This window comes from Dendrobates tinctorius, unplaced genomic scaffold (assembly GCF_039654945.1).
Source record: "Dendrobates tinctorius isolate UK_male_01 unplaced genomic scaffold, ASM3965494v1 ptg000040l, whole genome shotgun sequence".
In the NCBI taxonomy this organism is placed as follows: Eukaryota; Metazoa; Chordata; class Amphibia; order Anura; family Dendrobatidae; genus Dendrobates; species Dendrobates tinctorius.
The window spans coordinates 17998490-18017735 of record NW_027361708.1 but is presented as its reverse complement, the minus strand read 5'-3'; the positions used below and the strand labels follow the sequence as shown (position 1 = coordinate 18017735).

The 19246-nt window shown below is 43.1% G+C and overlaps 1 long non-coding RNA gene across 1 annotated transcript; it reads left to right on the top strand.

The window, feature by feature from the left end:
• The first annotated feature begins 13041 nt into the window (after positions 1 to 13041).
• Positions 13042 to 16335, top strand: LOC141088683 (uncharacterized). Its single transcript, XR_012232017.1, has 3 exons — positions 13042 to 13192; positions 15240 to 15302; positions 16164 to 16335. It is a non-coding gene; the product is annotated as an uncharacterized lncRNA (long non-coding RNA).
• The last annotated feature ends 2911 nt before the right edge of the window (positions 16336 to 19246 follow it).

The window sequence follows — 19246 nt, the reverse complement described above, 5'->3', positions numbered from 1 at the left end:
TGCCTCAGTGTTTTCTTTGACTGGTCTCCCTGAGGTCAGTGATTGTTTCGTGACTGTTATCTATATGTTGACTTTTGAATCTGTGTTTCTTTCTCATTGGTCAAGAAAACAGACTTTTTCTTGTGTAAGCCTGTACAGTCATGGCCAAAAGTTTAGAGAATGACACAAATATTAATTTTTACAAAGTCTACTGCTTCATTTTTTCTAATGGCAATTTGCATATACTCCAGAATGTTATAAAGAGTGATCAGCTTAACAGCAATTACTTGCAAAGTCAATATTTGCCTAGAAAATTAACTTTATCCCCCAAAACACATTTCAACATCATTGCAGTGTTGAGGTAGGGCTAAATTAACCCTTCACGGTTGAGCCAGTGATTTCCAAATTAGTTCACAGGGCGTTGCTAGCAACTGGGAATGACCACACGGAGACGGGGGTCTCTGTACGGGAGGATCGAGGCAGATCACTGAGCCCCTTTACTGAATCTCACATTACATAGCATTCTGCTTAATTATGCAAAGTATACAGCTACCAATAGAATCGTAATACATTTAAGCCAATAGTATTGCAAGAAAATCAGAATATGTCCCTAGCTGCGTGACGTAGAATATAGAACAATAGCACATTCTTTTAGGGTCTCATCTCATATCTCATATCTTGTACAAGCTGGAACAGTCTGGTTTCATAGCAGCCGTGAACTTTCATCTAGTTAAGTTACAAAATTTAACTCGTAAACAGCAAAATGGCGTCGCAAGCACAAAAATGGATCCCGGAGAACAAGATGTCCCGTACATCTGAATACTGTACTTCACAATTCCCCCCTAGATAAATTTTGATAACACATATGCAGCATCAGAGGTGCTATCCCAAGCTAACAGCTTGAGGGGTAGTGGTCTTCACATGACTGATGCCGTGTTATCAGTCATGGCTGTCGCGGCGCACCCGTCCCCCCTGTATACTACAATTTACGAATAACAATTTTTGATGACGGTGGTGGAGATCTTTTGTAGGTAGCCATGTGCTTGGCTTCAACATCTTCATCAAGTAGCCTTTTGAGATCGGTGCAGAGAAGAGCAGGGGCAACGACACCTTTGTATCATCATTAGCTGTCTTAGTGCAGAATTTCCTTTTCACGACTACCAAATCACCAGGCTTCAGGTTATAGCAGGTGTTGGTTTCTGCTGAATCTGGAAAAGAAGAGGAAACTAGAACATGGGTGTTAGTAAAAAATCTTGCTAAGCTGAATAACATATTGAACAGCACGGTCAGTTTCTTCTGATAACTGCTGAGGCTGGAAGTTTGCAACTGGGGGCCTAGCACCAAACAATATCTCATATGGGGACAGGACAGGTTTTGCAATAGGGGTAGTACGGATGTGGTATAGTACAATGGGTAGGAGCTCTGGCCATGGAGCCGTAGTCTCCTGCATCATTTTGGTCAATTGTCCCTTCAGTGTGCCGTTCAGCCTCTCAACTTCCCCACTGGATTGTGGGTGGTACGGAGTATGGAGGGCTACAGTGGATCCAAGCATTGTCAAAACTTTTTGGTACACATGAGAAGAAAAGGCCGGACCTTGATCACTTTCAACAACTTCTGGAAACCCATATCTGCATATAACTTCCATCACCAGTTTCTTCGCTGTGGTTTTTGCACAGTCATGTTGGTAACAGGGAATGCTTCCGGCCAACTGGAGAACATGTCAACAACAACCAAACAGTATTCATACCTTCCAGACTTAGGCAACATGATATGGTCCACCTGGAACCTTTGGAAAGGATAGTCGGGCTTAGCAAGATGCTTCGGGGGCACACGTTGAAGTTGACTGGGATTACAAGTCTGACAGATATTACAGGAACGGTTGAGCGCTGTCAAAACTGTGGAAATTCCCGGGGCCCAGTAGAATTTCTGCACCGGTGCAAGGGCCTGATTCTTTCCTCTATGTGTAGGCCCATGTGCCCATATGGCCATAGTAGGGTACATCCGCTTGGGGAGACACTCAAGTTGGTCCTTTTTCCAGAGACCATTATCCATTCGTGCCCCATCAGTCTTCCATTGCTTCACCTCTTCCTTTGGAGACATTCTCTGCATCGTCATTAAGCGGTCTCGCGGGGTCCGACAGAAAACTTCAGTCTGTTGTAGATCATCAGGTTCTTGTAGGGTCAATGCTTCTTGTAACTGTCTATGCTGAGAGTGTGTGGTCACCATAGTTGGTATGGTTATGGTTGGTTCAACGGGTAAGAGAGCGGCGGCTTTTGCTTGCATATCCGCAAATGCATTTCCAACAGTCTGTGGACTGTTCCTAGGACCGTGTGCCTTAACCTTGATAATAGCCACCTGAGTAGGTAATTTGATCGAGTCCATGAGGGTTTTAACAGCTTCAGCATTTTTCACTGGGGTTCCGGCAGTAGTAAAAAACCCTCGATTGGCCCATGGAGCCCCAAAATCGTGAGCAATACCAAATGCATACCGTGTGTCCGTGTACATATTAGCCCGTCTGTTCTTGGCCAAAGTACATGCAGTAGACAGAGCCTGGAGTTCTGCTTCTTGTGCTGACTGTGAGGGCGGGAGCACAGCTGCGTGCACTACAGTGTCCTATCTACCAAACTCGTCAACATATCTTGAACCATCCGTGTATAATACCAGATCAGGATTTGGGAGCGGATTCTCACTGACATTTGGTGGAGTAGCTGTTTCTTCAGTCAGAAGTTGGGAACAGTCATATTGGAGGTAATCCTCATCACTGCCATCTTTCCTTATAGTTCATTATACCGTCTTTCAAGGCGTTGTAAAGAGGTTGCATTATGCGGGATGTATCCGGTATCCACTGACGACAGTAGGTACATAGTCCAAGAAAACGCTGGAGTTCAGCTTCATCTTTTGGGAAAGGAAGGGAGCTGACAGCTATTATTCTTTCTTCTGGGAGGTGTCTAACACCCTGAAGGAGACAGTGACCCAAGAATATCACTTGACCAAGGCAGAACTGAAGTCTCGAGGCCGAAACCCGATAGTTCAGTGCTGCCAGATACTTAAGGAGGCTAACAATGGCAGAAATGGCTAAAGACACCTGCTCATATTTTTTTGCAAACTGGTTGGGACTGTTTTGGGCCCCTTGTGACATAACTGTCCATGTTAACTGTCGTTCCTGCTAAGTGAATGCAAATAGAAACTGGCAGTTTGGGTGTAACGGAATGCTAAAGAAGGCATTGGTAAGATCAATAACTGTAAACCAAGCAGCATCCTGGGGTATTTGGGACAAAAGAGTATGAGGATTAGGCACCAGGTTTGAGAAACACTTTTACTGGTTCTACAGGCATTTTCCCTATATCATTTGGCCCTTTTGACCAGAGTGTAGATAGTATCTCTGAGAGGTATGGGGTGAGTCATTTATCCTCAGGCAATATTGGGGGTGGATCTGGGCCTATCAGGGCCATCATAACTATAGGAAGGGCATGCAAAATACAGATTTCCTCACTGTCTTCATAACGTAAGAGCCATCTGACCATCATCTTGGAATTGTATTCCGGAGCGGAACGGTGATAATAAATCTGCCCCTAGTAAATTTACTGGACATGTGGGGGAGATTACAAACTGAACAGTAACCTTGGGAAAAGGTCCCACAGAAATAGGGTTTAAAAAAGTATATTAATTGGGTCTACCATCTACTCCGATTAAAATAGCAGGGGAATGACAATCTCTGAAAGTGTTTGAGTCTGGCACAGCGCCAGCATTAGCAGGGAGGGGCTGAGGAGCAGGTTTCCCAGTAGCTGAAGTCTGAGGGGGGGCCAGAGTTTGCTGTGTGGGCTGAAGGGCACACTGATACTGATAAGGGACTGTGAACTCGCAGCCTCGCTGGGCACAATGGTGGGGGCTGGAGCAGCTGCTGGCTGCTAGCTTGCTTTTATTTTTTTCTCTGTACGCTGAACAGACGGGTTAAATTCTTCTGAAAACTTTTTTTTTTTTTTAGCGGGGTCTGACGCTGGCAGCGGTGGCTGATAATAGATACTGTGAGCGTTTAACAAAGAAAAGGTGGGGGCTGCCTCTCGGTCTTCTTGTACAATTGTCATCTAGCAGGGAGACCTCTTCTTTTAAATCATCACTTTTAACTATTCGTCTGCCTAGCACATTAGTATCATTAATCTCAGTTCCTTCTTTTAATCACTTCCTCACACCACAGTCACTTGCTTGAACCACAATACATCCCGTCCTTGCCATAATAATAGACAATTTTTCCTTCTTCAACATAGCAGTAACAGAAACAATCAGAATTCACTTCCTCTGTTCTTCCTAACACCTTCGTCACACAATTCATGTGCCAAGCGACAAAATTCTTCTTTTCCTTCCACGGATTCTCTCATTTAGAGCTAAATATCCTTTAGTTGTGCACAATACTGGAGCAGCCGTCTCAGTTTGTTCCACCGGGTCAATAATCCCCCTCTGGGATTGCCCAAAATTTGCGGTACTCAGTGAAAGGAGGAGGGCGTCTCTGACTATCCCTCCGGACACCTCTGGTTATATATATATATATATATATATACACTCACTGGCCACTTTATTAGGTACACCATGCTAGTAACGGGTTGGACCCCCTTTTGCCTTCAGAACTGCCTCAATTCTTCGTGGCAGAGATTCAACAAGGTGCTGGAAGCATTCCTCAGAGATTTTGGACCATATTGACATGATGGCATCACACAGTTGGCGCAGATTTGTCGGCTGCACATCCCTGATGCGAATCTCCCGTTCCACCACATCCCAAAGATGCTCTATTGGATTGAGATCTGGTGACTGAGGAGGCCATTTGAGTACAGTGAACTCATTGTCATGTTCAAGAAACCAATCTGAGATGATTCGAGCTTTATGACATGGCGCATTATCCTGCTGAAAGTAGCCATCAAATGTTGGGTACATTGTGGTCATAAAGGGATGGACATGGTCAGCAACAATACTCAGGTAGGCTGTGGCGTTGCAACGATGCTCAATTGGTACCAAGGGGCCCAAAGAGTGCCAAGAAAAAATTCCCCACACCATGACACCACCACCACCAGCCTGAACCGTTGATACAAGGCAGGATGGATCCATGCTTTCATGTTGTTTACGCCAAATTCTGACCCTACCATCCGAATGTCGCAGCAGAAATCGAGACTCATCAGACCAGGCAACGTTTTTCCAATCTTCTACTGTCCAATTTCGATGAGCTTGTGCAAATTGTAGCCTCAGTTTCCTGTTCTTAGCTGAGAGGAGTGGTACCCGGTGTGGTCTTCTGCTGCTGTAGCCCATCTGCCTCAAAGTTCGACGCACTGTGCATTCAGAGATGCTCTTCTGCCTACCTTGGTTGTAACGGGTGGCAATTTGAGTCACTGTTGCCTTTCTATCAGCTCGAACCAGTCTGCCCATTCTCCTCTGACCTCTGGCATCAACAAGGCATTTCCGGCCACAGAACTGCCGCTCACTGGATTTTTTTTCTTTTTCGGACCATTCTCTGTAAACCCTAGAGATGGTTGTGCGTGAAAATCCCAGTAGATCAGCAGTTTCTGAAATACTCAGACCAGCCCTTCTGGCACCAACAATCATGCCACGTTCAAAGGCACTCAAATCACCTTTCTTCCCCATACTGATGCTCGGTTTGAACTGCAGGAGATTGTCTTGACCATGTCTACATGCCTAAATGCACTGAGTTGCCGCCATGTGATTGGCTGATTAGAAATTAAGTCTTAACACACAGTTGGACAGGTGTACCTAATAAAGTGGCCAGTGAGTGTATATATATACACAGTGGGGCAAAAAAGTATTTAGTCAGTCAGCAATAGTGCAAGTTCCACCACTTAAAAAGATGAGAGGCGTCTGTAATTTACATCATAGGTAGACCTCAACTATGGGAGACAAACTGAGAAAACAAAATCCAGAAAATCACATTGTCTGTTTTTTTTTTCATTTTATTTGCATATTATGGTGGAAAATAAGTATTTGGTCAGAAACAAAATTTCATCTCAATACTTTGTGATATATCCTTTGTTGGCAATGACAGAGGTCAAACGTTTTCTGTAAGTCTTCACAAGGTTGCCACACACTGTTGTTGGTATGTTGGCCCATTCCTCCATGCAGATCTCCTCTAGAGCAGTGATGTTTTTGGCTTTTCGCTTGGCAACACGGACTTTCAACTCCCTCCAAAGGTTTTCTATAGGGTTGAGATCTGGAGACTGGCTAGGCCACTCCAGGACCTTGAAATGCTTCTTACGAAGCCACTCCTTCGTTGCCCTGGCGGTGTGCTTTGGATCATTGTCATGTTGAAAGACCCAGCCACGTTTCATCATCAATGCCCTTGCTGATGGAAGGAGGTTTGCACTCAAAATCTCACGATACATGGCCCCATTCATTCTTTCATGTACCCGGATCAGTCGTCCTGGCCCCTTTGCAGAGAAACAGCCCCAAAGCATGATGTTTCCACCACCATGCTTTACAGTAGGTATGGTGTTTGATGGATGCAACTCAGTATTCTTTTTCCTCCAAACACGACAAGTTGTGTTTCTACCAAACAGTTCCAGTTTGGTTTCATCAGACCATAGGACATTCTCCCAAAACTCCTCTGGATCATCCAAATGCTCTCTAGCAAACTTCAGACGGGCCCGGACATGTACAGGCTTAAGCAGTGGGACACGTCTGGCACTGCAGGATCTGAGTCCATGGTGGCGCAGTGTGTTCCTTATGGTAGGCCTCGTTACATTGGTCCCAGCTCTCTGCAGTTCATTCACTAGGTCCCCCCGCGTGGTTCTGGGATTTTTGCTCACCGTTCTTGTGATCATTCTGACCCCACGGGGTGGGATTTTGCGTGGAGCACCAGATCGAGGGAGATTATCAGTGGTCTTGTATGTCTTCCATTTTCTAATTATTGCTCCCACAGTTGATTTCTTCACTCCAAGCTGGTTGGCTATTGCAGATTCAGTCTTCCCAGCCTGGTGCAGGGCTACAATTTTGTTTCTGGTGTCCTTTGACAGCTCTTTGGTCTTCACCATAGTGGAGTTTGGAGTCAGACTGTTTGAGGGTGTGCACAGTTGTCTTTTTATACTGATAACAAGTTTAAACAGGTGCCATTACTACAGGTAATGAGTGGAGGAAAGAGGAGACTCTTAAAGAAGAAGTTACAGGTCTGTGAGAGCCAGAAATCTTGATTGCTTGTTTCTGACAAAATACTTATTTTCCACCATAATATGCAAATAAAATGAAAAAAAACCAGACAATGTGATTTTCTGGATTTTTTTTTCTCAGTTTGTCTCCCATAGTTGAGGTCTACCTATGATGTAAATTACAGACGCCTCTCATCTTTTTAAGTGGTGGAACTTGCACTATTGCTGACTGACTAAATACTTTTTTGCCCCACTGTATATCTCTATCTATATATACCTGAGTTACGTATCCTACCCATCTTCGATCACATGACCACGCCTGATTACTAACAATGATCAAGAATTCAGGATATTTTGACTATAAAGAGAGTCACAATCATTGGTCAATCCGGGGTGTCCATCCCTTATGAGGTATGGTTCGAGCACTGGGCCCCCAACTGGACTGCACCTCTATATGATTCCACCCATGAATCACCCCACCAGGGGACAAACCTCAGATCCTCTTTGCAGCAACAAGCACAGGAAAACCACACCAACAGTCAGTCTGAACAGTATAACTGCCAACTTACCGTGGTTGTCGTGGGGGGGTGATCAGTTCCAATTTTCCAGCACCTGTGTCCGCACCGAGGGTCCTTTGTTTTGTTGTCCTCCGGGGGCAGAGGCGTCCCTGTTCGGGGGCCGCACGTTGGGCGCCAAGCTGTTGAGGTAGGGCTAAATTAACCCTTCACAGTTGAGCCAGTGATTTCCAAATTAGTTCACAGGGCGTTGCTAGCAACTGGGAATGACCACACAGAGACGGGAGTCTCTTTACGGGAGGATCGAGGCAGATCACTGAGCCCCTTTACTGAATCTCACTTTACATAGCATTCTGCTTAATTATGCAAAGTATACAGCTACCAATAGAATCGTAATACATTTGAGCCAATAGTATTGCAAGAAAATCAGAATATGTCCCTAGCTGCGTGACGTAGAATATAGAACAATAGCACATTCTTTTAGGGTCTCATCTCATATCTCATATCTTGTACAAGCTGGAACAGTCTGGTTTCATAACAGCCGTGAACTTTCATCTAGTTAAGTTACAAAATTTAACTCGTAAACAGCAAAATGGCGTCGCAAGCATAAAAATGGATCCCGTAGAACAAGATGTCCCGTACATCTGAATACTGTACTTCACAGCAGCCCTGCCTTAAAAGGACCAGCTAACATCGTTTCAGTGATTGCTCCATTAACACAGGTGTGGGTGTTGATGAGGACAGGGCTGGAGATCAATCTGTCATGATTAAGTAAGAATGACACCACTGGACACTTTAAAAGGAGGCTGGTGCTTGGCATCATTGTTTCTCTTCTGTTAACCATGGTTATCGCTAAAGAAACACGTGCAGTCATTATTGCACTGCACAAAAATGGCCTATCAGGGAAGAGTATCGCAGCTAGAAAGATTGCACCTCAGTCAACAATCTATCGCATCATCAAGAACTTCAAGGAGAGAGGTTCCCTTGTTGCCAAAAAGGCTCCAGGGCGCCCAAGAAAGACCAGCAAGCACCAGGACCGTCTCTTAAAAGTGTTTCAGCTTCAGGATCGGGCTACCAGCAGTGCAGAGCTTGCTCAGGAATGGCAGCAGGCAGGTGTGAGTGCATCTGCATGCACTGTGAGGCGGAGACTCTTGGAGCAAGGCCTGGTCTCAAGGAGGGCAGCAAAGAAGCCACTTCTCTCCAGAAAAAACATCATCGACAGACTGATATTCTGCAAGAGGTACAGGGAGTGGACTGCTGAGGACTGGGGTAAAGTCATTTTCTCTGATGAATCCCCTTTTCGATTGTTTGGGACATCTGGAAAACGGCTTATTCGGAGAAGACCAGGTGAGCGCTACCACCAGTCTTGTCTCATGCCAACTGTCAAGCATCCTGAAACCATTCATGTGTGGGGTGGCTTCTCAGCCAAGGGAATGGGCTCTCTCTCAGTCTTGCCTAAAAACACAGCCATGAATAACGAATGGTACCAGAATGTCCTCCAAGAGCAACTTCTCCCAACCATCCAAGAGCAGTTTGGCGATCAACAATGCCTTTTTCAACATGATGGAGCACCTTGCCATAAAGCAAAGGTGATAACTAAATGGCTCAGGGAACAAAACATAGAGATTTTGGGACCATGGCCTGGAAAATCCCCAGATCTTAATCCCATTGAGAACTTGTGGTCAATCATCAAGAGACGGGTTTACAAACAAAAACCTTCAAATTCAGACAAAATAAAAGCATTGATTTTGCAAGAATGGACTGCTATCAGTCAGGATTTGATCCAGAAGTTGATTGAGAGCATGCCAGGGAGAATTGCTGAGGACCTGAAGAAGAAGGGTCAACACTGCAAATATTGACTTGCTGCATTAACTCATTCTTACTGTCAATATAACCTTTTGTTACTCATAATATGATTGCAATTATATTTCTGTATGTGATAAAAACATCTGACAAACACACATAAAAACCAGAGGGCAGCAGATCATGTGAAAATATAATATTTGTGTCATTCTCTAAACTTTTGGCCATGACTGTAATATTGACATTTGCTAAAACATATAGTGCTCGTATCCTTGATGACTAGAAATGTTTATTGGTGTGCTAATTATGCATTGTCTAGGCCAGATAGTCTGCTGACTTGGAAAACAGAGGAAGAAAAACTATGCAAATAGATTAAATAATTAAGTATTGCTACTTGATCTCATCTCCATTCTTACCCTTTATGTAAATACGGAATGAAGGACACTTGTTAATTATAAAAAGAGGTTACATGCCTCTATATAGAATGGGAGACAGACAGATATTAAGCCAAGACATCCAAACATCCAGGGACTCTACAGGACTGCACCAAGACACCATTGCTCAATCACGAGGGACATGGATCTATCATTCTACAGAATGCTGGCTTAGGGGAACTCGGCCCCGGCTGGAAGAATAGAGATCTGCTCCATTGATCATCTCTGAACCATGAATACATTTGGAGAAATCCAGGCTTGGAACCTGCTGGTCGCCTGGCTCCATAGAAATGTTTGGAGAGGCCAGCTTGTGACCCTCCGCTCAACTGGCCTTTTACCTGAAGGGACTTTCAGCTTCCTAAGCTTGAAACAGAAAAAGACTGACCAGCACATCCCTACTAGTGTGAATAGATGCGAGCTAACATGACAATTCTATGAAAATATAAAGCTGCACTCTGAATTGTTTAGAATAGCACATCTAAAAAATTGGAACTGCATTACTGCCATAGAACATTGGTTAAATGCTATATTACTTACAAGTAAAATTTAGAAAAATTGAAAATGTAAAATTTGCAATTTACAGTAAAAATAAGGTACCGTATTTTTCGCTTTGTAAGACGCACTTTTTTCCCCCAAATTTGGGGGGAAAATAGGGGTGCGTTTTACAATGCAAACATACTTTTTTTTGTGCTGCCGCTGCGGGTGCCCGATACTTGCCACCACCGCGCTGGGTCCTCCGGGTGCTGCCGCCGCCGCGCTGGGTCCCTCGGGTGCTGCCGCCGCGCTGGGTCCCCCGGTGCCTGCCGCCGCCGCCGCCGTCGGGCTCTGTCCTGTGCTGCGTGGGGGGCTCTACCGTTCCATCCATGCCTGTGCGGTGGCTTGCTTCCTGGAAAATGGCCGCCGAGCAAGCACAGATGGAGATCTCGGCATTGAAATATCGGGAGATGAGATTTCAGCGCTGAAATCTCATCTCCCGAGATTTCAATGTCGAGATCTCCATCTGCGCTTGCTCGGCGGCCATTTTCCAGGAAGCAAGCCACCGCACAGGCATGGATGGAACGGCAGAGCCCCCCACGCAGCATGGGACAGGGCCCGACGGCGGCGGCAGGCACCGGGGGACCCAGCGCGGCGGCAGCACCCGAGGGACCCAGTGCGGCAGCAGCACCCGAGGGACCCAGCACGGTGGCGGCAGCACCCCGGGGACAGAGTGGGCGACAGCACCCCGGGGACAGAGTGGGCGACAGCACCCCGGGGACAGAGTGGGCGACAGCACCCCGGGGACAGAGTGGGCGACAGCACCCCGGGGACAGAGTGGGCGACAGCACCCCGGGGACAGAATGGGCGACAGCACCCCGGGGACAGAGTGGGCAACAGCACCCCGGGGACAGACCGGTAAGCAATAAGACGCCTGGATTATAAGAAGCACCACCATTTTATTAAAAAAACATTTTTTCCTATTTTTCTCCTCAAAATTTGGGGTGCGTCTTATAATCCGGAGCGTCTTATAAAGCGAAAAATACGGTACTTAGAACATAGATTGGCCAATGTATATGAGCCCAATTGCAATGTCAATGCATACCTTATAGTTGGGTCCGGCCCTGATAAGACACCTCTCCTGGACTAAAAAGACTACAATATATGGGACAGGAAGAAACCAGCTAGTTAAAACCACCTGAATCTGCTTGAATTGGGCTACCTTCCTAAGCTTGTCATTACTTCCTCTCTGTGTGTGTGTACTAGTCAACCATAGAAGCTGAAGTCAGGTTTTGACCTTCCGGTTGACTGGCTCTTGTACATGAATGGACTGTCTTCTTCCTACACATGTCGTTAACTCCTCTCTGTGTGCATGCCACAGGTGGGGTAGTTGACTGTGGAAGAGCTCAAGTAACAGCTGCCATTATCTTGGCGAGTAAGCGGAAGGGTGAGACTGTAATATGCACCATATTGGGGTCTTTTGCTGGGACTGTTCTATGTGTTATGTGCCTGTTTTGTGGTTCAATAAAGTATTGCCACACTGTTTTACCCTCATCCTGTCTTGTCCGAGTAGCACTATGCCCACAGAGAAAGGAGAGCGGGCGTTCGGTGGGACAATCCGTGGTCAATGCTGTTTCGGCTAGCTGACCGGGGCACCCACCGACCCCCCGTGTCTCCGCACATATTATACCTTGAGATATGATTTTTTTTTCTGTATGTGCCTGGTGTCCATCTGACATATCTATTTTGTTGGTTATTTCTATACACACCCGGGTTGTTGAGCAATTATTTATTGGTACCAAGAGTCTATGTCTGAATATGACTAACTCCCTTTCCTATTGTAGGGCTTTATAGGGTCATTCAGGTGAGAGCCGGCAGAGACCATGGGTGCCAATTGTGCAATATTAGGGTGCCAACCTCCACAGCTAGGTAGGGACACTATAGTTTTGAATTAGGGCATTATTAGCCCTTACTCCATATAGGAATCACTCAGACTAGCATATGACTTGGACAGACAGTATTGCTTTTATATGAAATTTTTTTTGTTGTTAAAGGAGCTTAATAAAGGTTACATTTTATTGCAACTATCTATATATATTTCTAAGTCAGTGATAAAAGCTATGTAAACTGACCTTCAGTGAGAGTTTCAAATCCACAACATGTCAACTTCCCCTGTGAGTACAACGAGTTTTATGTGCATATTATCCCCTTCGAATTACAGTAGATGCAGAAAATCCACTCATTTAAAAAATGCACGTGCATTTTTACTGCATTTACAGAGCTAAAACGTAATAAAAATGCATGTATTATGCACCTGAAGTTTTGTCTCAACCGGGAAGTATTGAAAACAAAAAAAAAAGTAACAATAACTGCAGCATCAAAAATGCAATAAATGCATGGAAAAAATGCACTCAAAAAAAGAAGAGAAAACGCACAAGTAAACTAATTTACATAATAGATGCAGAAATGCTGTAGAAAATCTGTAAAGTCAAAACTTCACCAAAAACTCATCATGGGAATGCAGCCTTAATATTTGTCTGAGGCATAAAAGTACAAAGTAGCAAATTGATTGCCCTGGAGTTTCAAAATAAATACTGCTGATACTACTTCACTACACTTCCATGCAATTACTAATTAGTAACGTCAGACAAGCATTGCTCATGTAGCAGGCATGTTCTGACAAATCTTGCACCTAGTTGTTAATGGGAGGGGTCCGCAGGCTTATATATGGGAGAGCACTGCACCATCATCCAGCTATTTCACAGGAAAACTGCAATCCCTACTGCCAGATACCATAGAATCATGTCCAGCTTCTTAAGCCAAGCACAAAAGAAAGCTGAAGAAACAGGTGAGAAATGAACGGAGTCAATCCATAGAGATATAATGGATAGAAAATAAAATGCCTCAAATAATATGTAGCTAACATGATTAACAGTCCATTCTAAGTTTAATGCTTACTACTAGTTTATTTCTATTGGTATGAGATTTTCTGGTTTAAGGAATTTCGTGTCCCTGCTTGCCAATATATAGTGATTTATTTGCACCTTGAGTTCCTCTCTAAGGCTGGTGTCACACCGCACGATCATGTTTTCTCTAATCTGAGAAAATCGGTCTGATTGTGCTAATCACACTCTGATCAGAGTTCGATCAGAGTGTGATGCGATTTTCTCAGATTGGAAAAGATGGAGGGGATGGTTAATTTTCCCTTGGATAGACTCAGTTCCATAAGAAAGTCAGATATGTACAAGGCCCCATAAAATAGCATTGTTCTGAATGCAATCGAATGTTTTATCGGATCGCACTCAGACCTAAAATACAGTTGTCTGCACGAGCCTTTAAAGGGAATCTGTCACCCCATTTTTCGAGTATTAGCTGCCGGCACCGCCATCAGGGGCTTATCTACAGCATTCTGTAATTTATGTAATGCTGTAGATAAGCCCCCGATGTAACCTGAAAGATAAGAAAAATGAGTTATATTATACTCACCCAGGGGCGGTCCGGGTCCGGTTTTGGTCTGATGGGTGTCGCGGTCTGATCTCTGCACCTCCCATCTTCTAACGGTGACGTCCTCTTCTTTGCTGCCTGTCATGACTCCTGCGCAGGTGCACTGCACTGCCCTGTTGAGGTCCGGCGCCTGCGCACTGCAGTATTCTGATCTACCCTCAACAGGGCAGAGCAGTGCGCCTGCACAGGAGCCACGATAGGCAGCAAAGAAGAGGACGTCACCGTTAGAAGATGGGAGACGCCGGACCGCTACACGCATCGGACCAAGACCGAAGCCCCCCCCCCCGGTGAGTGTAATCTAATGTGTTTTTCTTATCTTTCAGGTTACATCAGGGGCTTATCTACAGCATTACAGAATGCTGGTGTAGATAAGCCCTTGATGGCGGTGCCGGCAGCTGATACTCGAAAAATGGGGTGACAAATTCCCTTTAAAAAACAAATCTGAAGGGATCCATAGGGATGAGGTTCTTCTGATTTTCATTTCTGACAGTAATGGAATGGCAATTGAATGGTTTATTCATTTTACAGTAAATGCGCTCATAAGACCTGCACCCCAGAGCTAGTGCTAAAGGGTCCTCACAGTATTGACAACTGATCACTGTATATAGAGCTCATATATGGGATGCATCCATAGAAGAGCCAAACTTGGGCTGCTCAATATACTGAATGCTTTGAGACTTTGCTTAACTAGTAAGTAATTTCAAGACATTTATGAACCCCCCACAAAAAAAATCAAAGCTATTAAACAAATAAAACACTAGAATTTGTAGTAATGTCAGCACTTAGTAGTCTAGTTAAAAATGATCTTATGTGTCTTCTACGATAACTTTGTCAAGTATCCAAGCATTGCAAAAGAAATTGTTAATGCGGAATTTTATTTAGTACAAGCCAACATCTTGTCGTGAGAAAGCAAGCTGCACACTCTATAGACTGGAAATTGCTCTATAAGAAATATCAATCCACATAATCCTTGCATGTGGAATCAGAACACTAAAAACTAAATTTAAGTTTTAAGCATTGTTTTCAAAATGGACACATAATATTGTGTGTAGCGAGGTGTACTTCTGCCAGGTTTCATCACTGCACGGCCCATGTTCGGAGAGTGCACCTGGCTGTACTGGGCACACTAGTGACGTACTAGGCAATGGCACACGTGTGAAATTTTGAAGGTACTGGTACTTAGGTGGAGAAGACAGGGAGATATCAAACCTGAAAGGGATTGTTTGAAGACTGACTGCGGGACTCTTCAGGAGTCAATGGCAAATAGAATATTTTTACTAAATATATTACATTTGTCAAACCTAATCGGTGTAAAGCTCAACCCAAACACTACTGCATCTTATAATGTCTATAGTGCAGAAGGCTTAACAGATTTCTTCTTTTTGAAACAGTTAAGCAAGGAGAACACACAGCCCAAGATTGCGTTGATAAAGGAAAAGAAATTGGTCAAAAAGGTAGGTTTATGTCAACTTCTACACATATCAAAAATGTTCGCATAATCATTACATATGTTCATAAGCCATAAATAAATAGTCTTTCAATTCTCAAAAGAATTTTTAAGGCATTGTCCGTCCTGTTATTTAGCAGCTCCAAAGTCGATGTTCCGGAGATCCCTGCTGGTCTCTTTATTTTCATAGAGCAATGACTTGTAGTAACATCACACAACCGCCATGGATCATGCCTGGATTCAGCGGACATATGCTGTACATACTATCATCATCAATGACGTTCAAGCTCCAGGAAAGTCAACATAGTCTGGAGTAGGATTTAATGGCGGAATACTATTTTCTATCAAATCCTACAGTTAGTTGCATTTCCTGCATAGATGCGTCCAATGTACAAAAGATTGATCTGCAGAAAGGTGAACATGTAAAGTATAATGTAAGGCACTAAGACAGATCCCGTACCTAGTAGAGATTGTCATGGGCATGTAGACTGCCCAGAGGTTAACTCTACAATAGTTTTACTAAAAGAACCAAAAGGAGAACACCGAACTTGAGGTCAAAGAGTGTGGAACATATGTGAAAGGATAAAATACCGTAATTAAAATGAGTGATATACGATAGCAAGACATACAAGGAGGTGACCGCACTTAGAATAAACAGAAAGTTATTAAAAATTACTACTACTAATGGATCTACTAATTTTTCGAAGGATTTACCATTCATCCGTTTATCAGATATATGTCACATACTCATTAGGCGGTCTCATATACTATTTTTAGTTGATTTGATGTATAGCTATTGCTATGTTCAGCATGTGTTCAAACTAGTTTTTCTAAGCCAGCATCTATAACAAGTTCCATTCTGTTTCAGTCATTGACAAAGGATGTGAAGCTGCCAAAAACACATGTGATCAAGTAACAGGACAAGTTGGCGAGAAGCTGTCTAGTGGATGGATGAAGCAATCATAATACACAAAAAACTCAGTCTGAATGTTAAATTAAAAAAAAATGCTAAAGTTCAATAAACAGTTATTTACAATGGAGTCCACATTCTTTGTTATTTTTTGTATGTTTAAAAATACACATTATTTTTATGTTCAATTATATTGATCTGCATGAAAGGCTCCTTAAGGAAGAAGCAAACGTTGATGTGAACAGTGGCATAGTGGGTTTATGTCAAAGGGAAAAACTTTGGTTGCCAATAAGGCCACGTACTCTCATAATTATAGGTACACTTTGGCCTGAGATACATAGATTCTGATTGATTTTTAAATACAGAATGTCAGATTAAGTTCACCCAATAACATACAACTCAATGTGTTGTTTTCTATTGCAACTGTTGCAATAAAAGCATCAAAGAAAAGAAAAGGGAAGCTATGTGCCATAAAAAATTCTAGAAAGTTATTCAAATTTATTCTGGTGTACAATAATAAATTATATTGTGGTACCATGTTAGCCAGAAAAATCGATGTGAACACTTTTCCGCCCAATGATAACAAAAGTATTCTCAGGGTGATACCTTTATTGGCTAACCAGAAAATAATGTTTGCAAGCTTTCAGAGCACAGAGGCTCCTTCTTCAGGCAGGATAACAAATGGATTAATAAGAAAAAAGCACAACATTTAAGGGATGACTAGAGTAGGACATTTGTTCATTAGGTGGGAGGTGTGATGCCTCCTAAAGATAAGTCAAAGAAATCGAATTAGCCTCTCCATTTGTAAGAAAATGCTAATTCGATTTCCTTGACTAATCTTTATCCATTTGTTATCCAGCCTGAAGAAGGAGCCTCTGTGTTCTGAAAGCTTGCAAACATATTATTTTCTGATTAGCCAATAAAGGTATCACCCTCAGAATACTTTTGTCATCAATGGGCGGAAAAGTCTTCAAATTTATTCAAAATGACAATGCAAATATAGTAGAGTCAATAGGGACAACAGTGCAAAAAAATAGGCACAAAGAAAAAACATACAGTGTAAGAACAGTATAATCCCTTTGCACAATGAATTCCAATACCATATGGGCAATTAATAGAGGAAAAGCCTATGTCATACAATATAAGGAGCAAAGTGATAGCTTCCAGGAAATATATATAGGTCAAATATTCTTAGACCAGAAGTAAAGGTCAATCATGGGGCTAAATAAAGTGAAGAGCAGCAAATCACTGATCCAAAATCAAAGTATAGATAAAATTTGTATACTCTTTACTTCCACACCAGAATGAATGCTAGCAGGTGAATCATGGAATGGCTGCTAAAAAAGTGAGTGTTAGCAGGAATTTAAACACTGTACCTTAGAGCGACAGGCACCCTGACGCACGTTTCGCGGTTGGCTTTATTTACGCCTCCCCTGGATAAAGCCAACTGTGAAATGTGCAACGGGGTGCCTGCTGCTCTAAGGTACAGTGTTAAAATCCCTGCTAACACTCACTTTTTTAGCAGCCATTCCATGATTCACCTGGACAATCATGGAATGGACAATGACTCATGCATAAGCCGAGGGGGGTGTTTTCAGCACAAAAAAATGTGCTGAAAATCTTGGCTTATACAAGAGTATATACGGTATATTTATACATCTTTATTTCTTAAATTCAGTCCCCATCTTGGCTTAAAAGTAAACTAGCCCTTACGTAGGTGTAATCTATAAGTTATATTTTCTTATAAAAAAAATGATCATTATACAGAACAGCTGCTTTTGCAAACTGTAAATTTTCCTAGAAAAATAAAAAAGGAAATCTCTGGAACAAGAAATTTAGGCGATGACAAAAATAATTAAATCTTTTCATGCACTGGCACCTTTATTGTCAATACTGTTGTACTCTATAAGTGGGTAATCCTTTTGAGCTTTCTTTTTTGCACTTTATGAACATAGTTTTGCTTATTACTTACTTACTAAGTGTTAGCTATTTGCCAGATTATTTAAGACATACATATATATATATATATATTTGGAAATGCCCTGTTAATTAACCCCTTACAAAGTTATATCTATGTATTTTTTCCGGACCACTCAACCCCTTTTATAGGAATTTTTCCATTGCCTTAGACTACTTTTAATTCTAGTCCTTGGATAAGCCATTTCTGAATTTGGCTTTCCTAATATTCTACCAAAAGTACATTGCCATTAGTGATTGGCATACTTTGCACATGTTGTCCCTACAACTTTGGTTCTTAAATGTTTTTAATAACCTATGTTTCAATAAAATTATGTATTCTAACAGCATATAGCTTCTCTTCTCTTTCTACGATTTAATTAAATCTTTACTGTACGCAAACAAGGTGTGTTATGAACATGTTAAAACAAATTCAATAGGTTACAAGAACAGAACATTTACCTCTCTGCCAAGAATACTCTGAAACCAACTTCAGTTACATGCACACTTCTTCACCAGTACCAACTCACTAGCCTTCCCTGAATCCTTATATATCATAGAAGGCAGAGGCAGATCTAGTTTTTCTGCCACCTGTTGCAAGAATTCAGTTTAGCGCCCCCTTCTATACACAGCTTAAAGGGAATCTGTCACCCCTTTTTTTTTTTACTATGAGCTGTCGGCACCGACATCAGGGGCATATCTACAGCATTCTGTAATGTTGTAGATAAGCCCTCGATGTAACCGGAAAGATAAGAAAAAAAAAGAGTTAGACTATACTCACCGGGGGGGGGTCCGGTCCGATGGGTGTCATGGTCCGGTCCGGCGCCTCCCATCTTCTAAAGATGATGTCCTCTTCTTTCCTTCTTGTCTTGGCTCCTGCGCAGGCACACTGCTCTGTTGAGGGCAGAGCAGAATAATGCAGTGCGCAGGCGCCGGACCTCTCCTGGCGCCTGCGCACTGCAGGACTCTGCTCTGCCTTCAACAAGGCAGAGCAGTGCACCTGCGCAGGAGCCACGACAAGAAGGAAAGGAGAGGACATCATCGCTAGAAGATGAGAGGCGCCGGACCGGACCGCGACACCCATG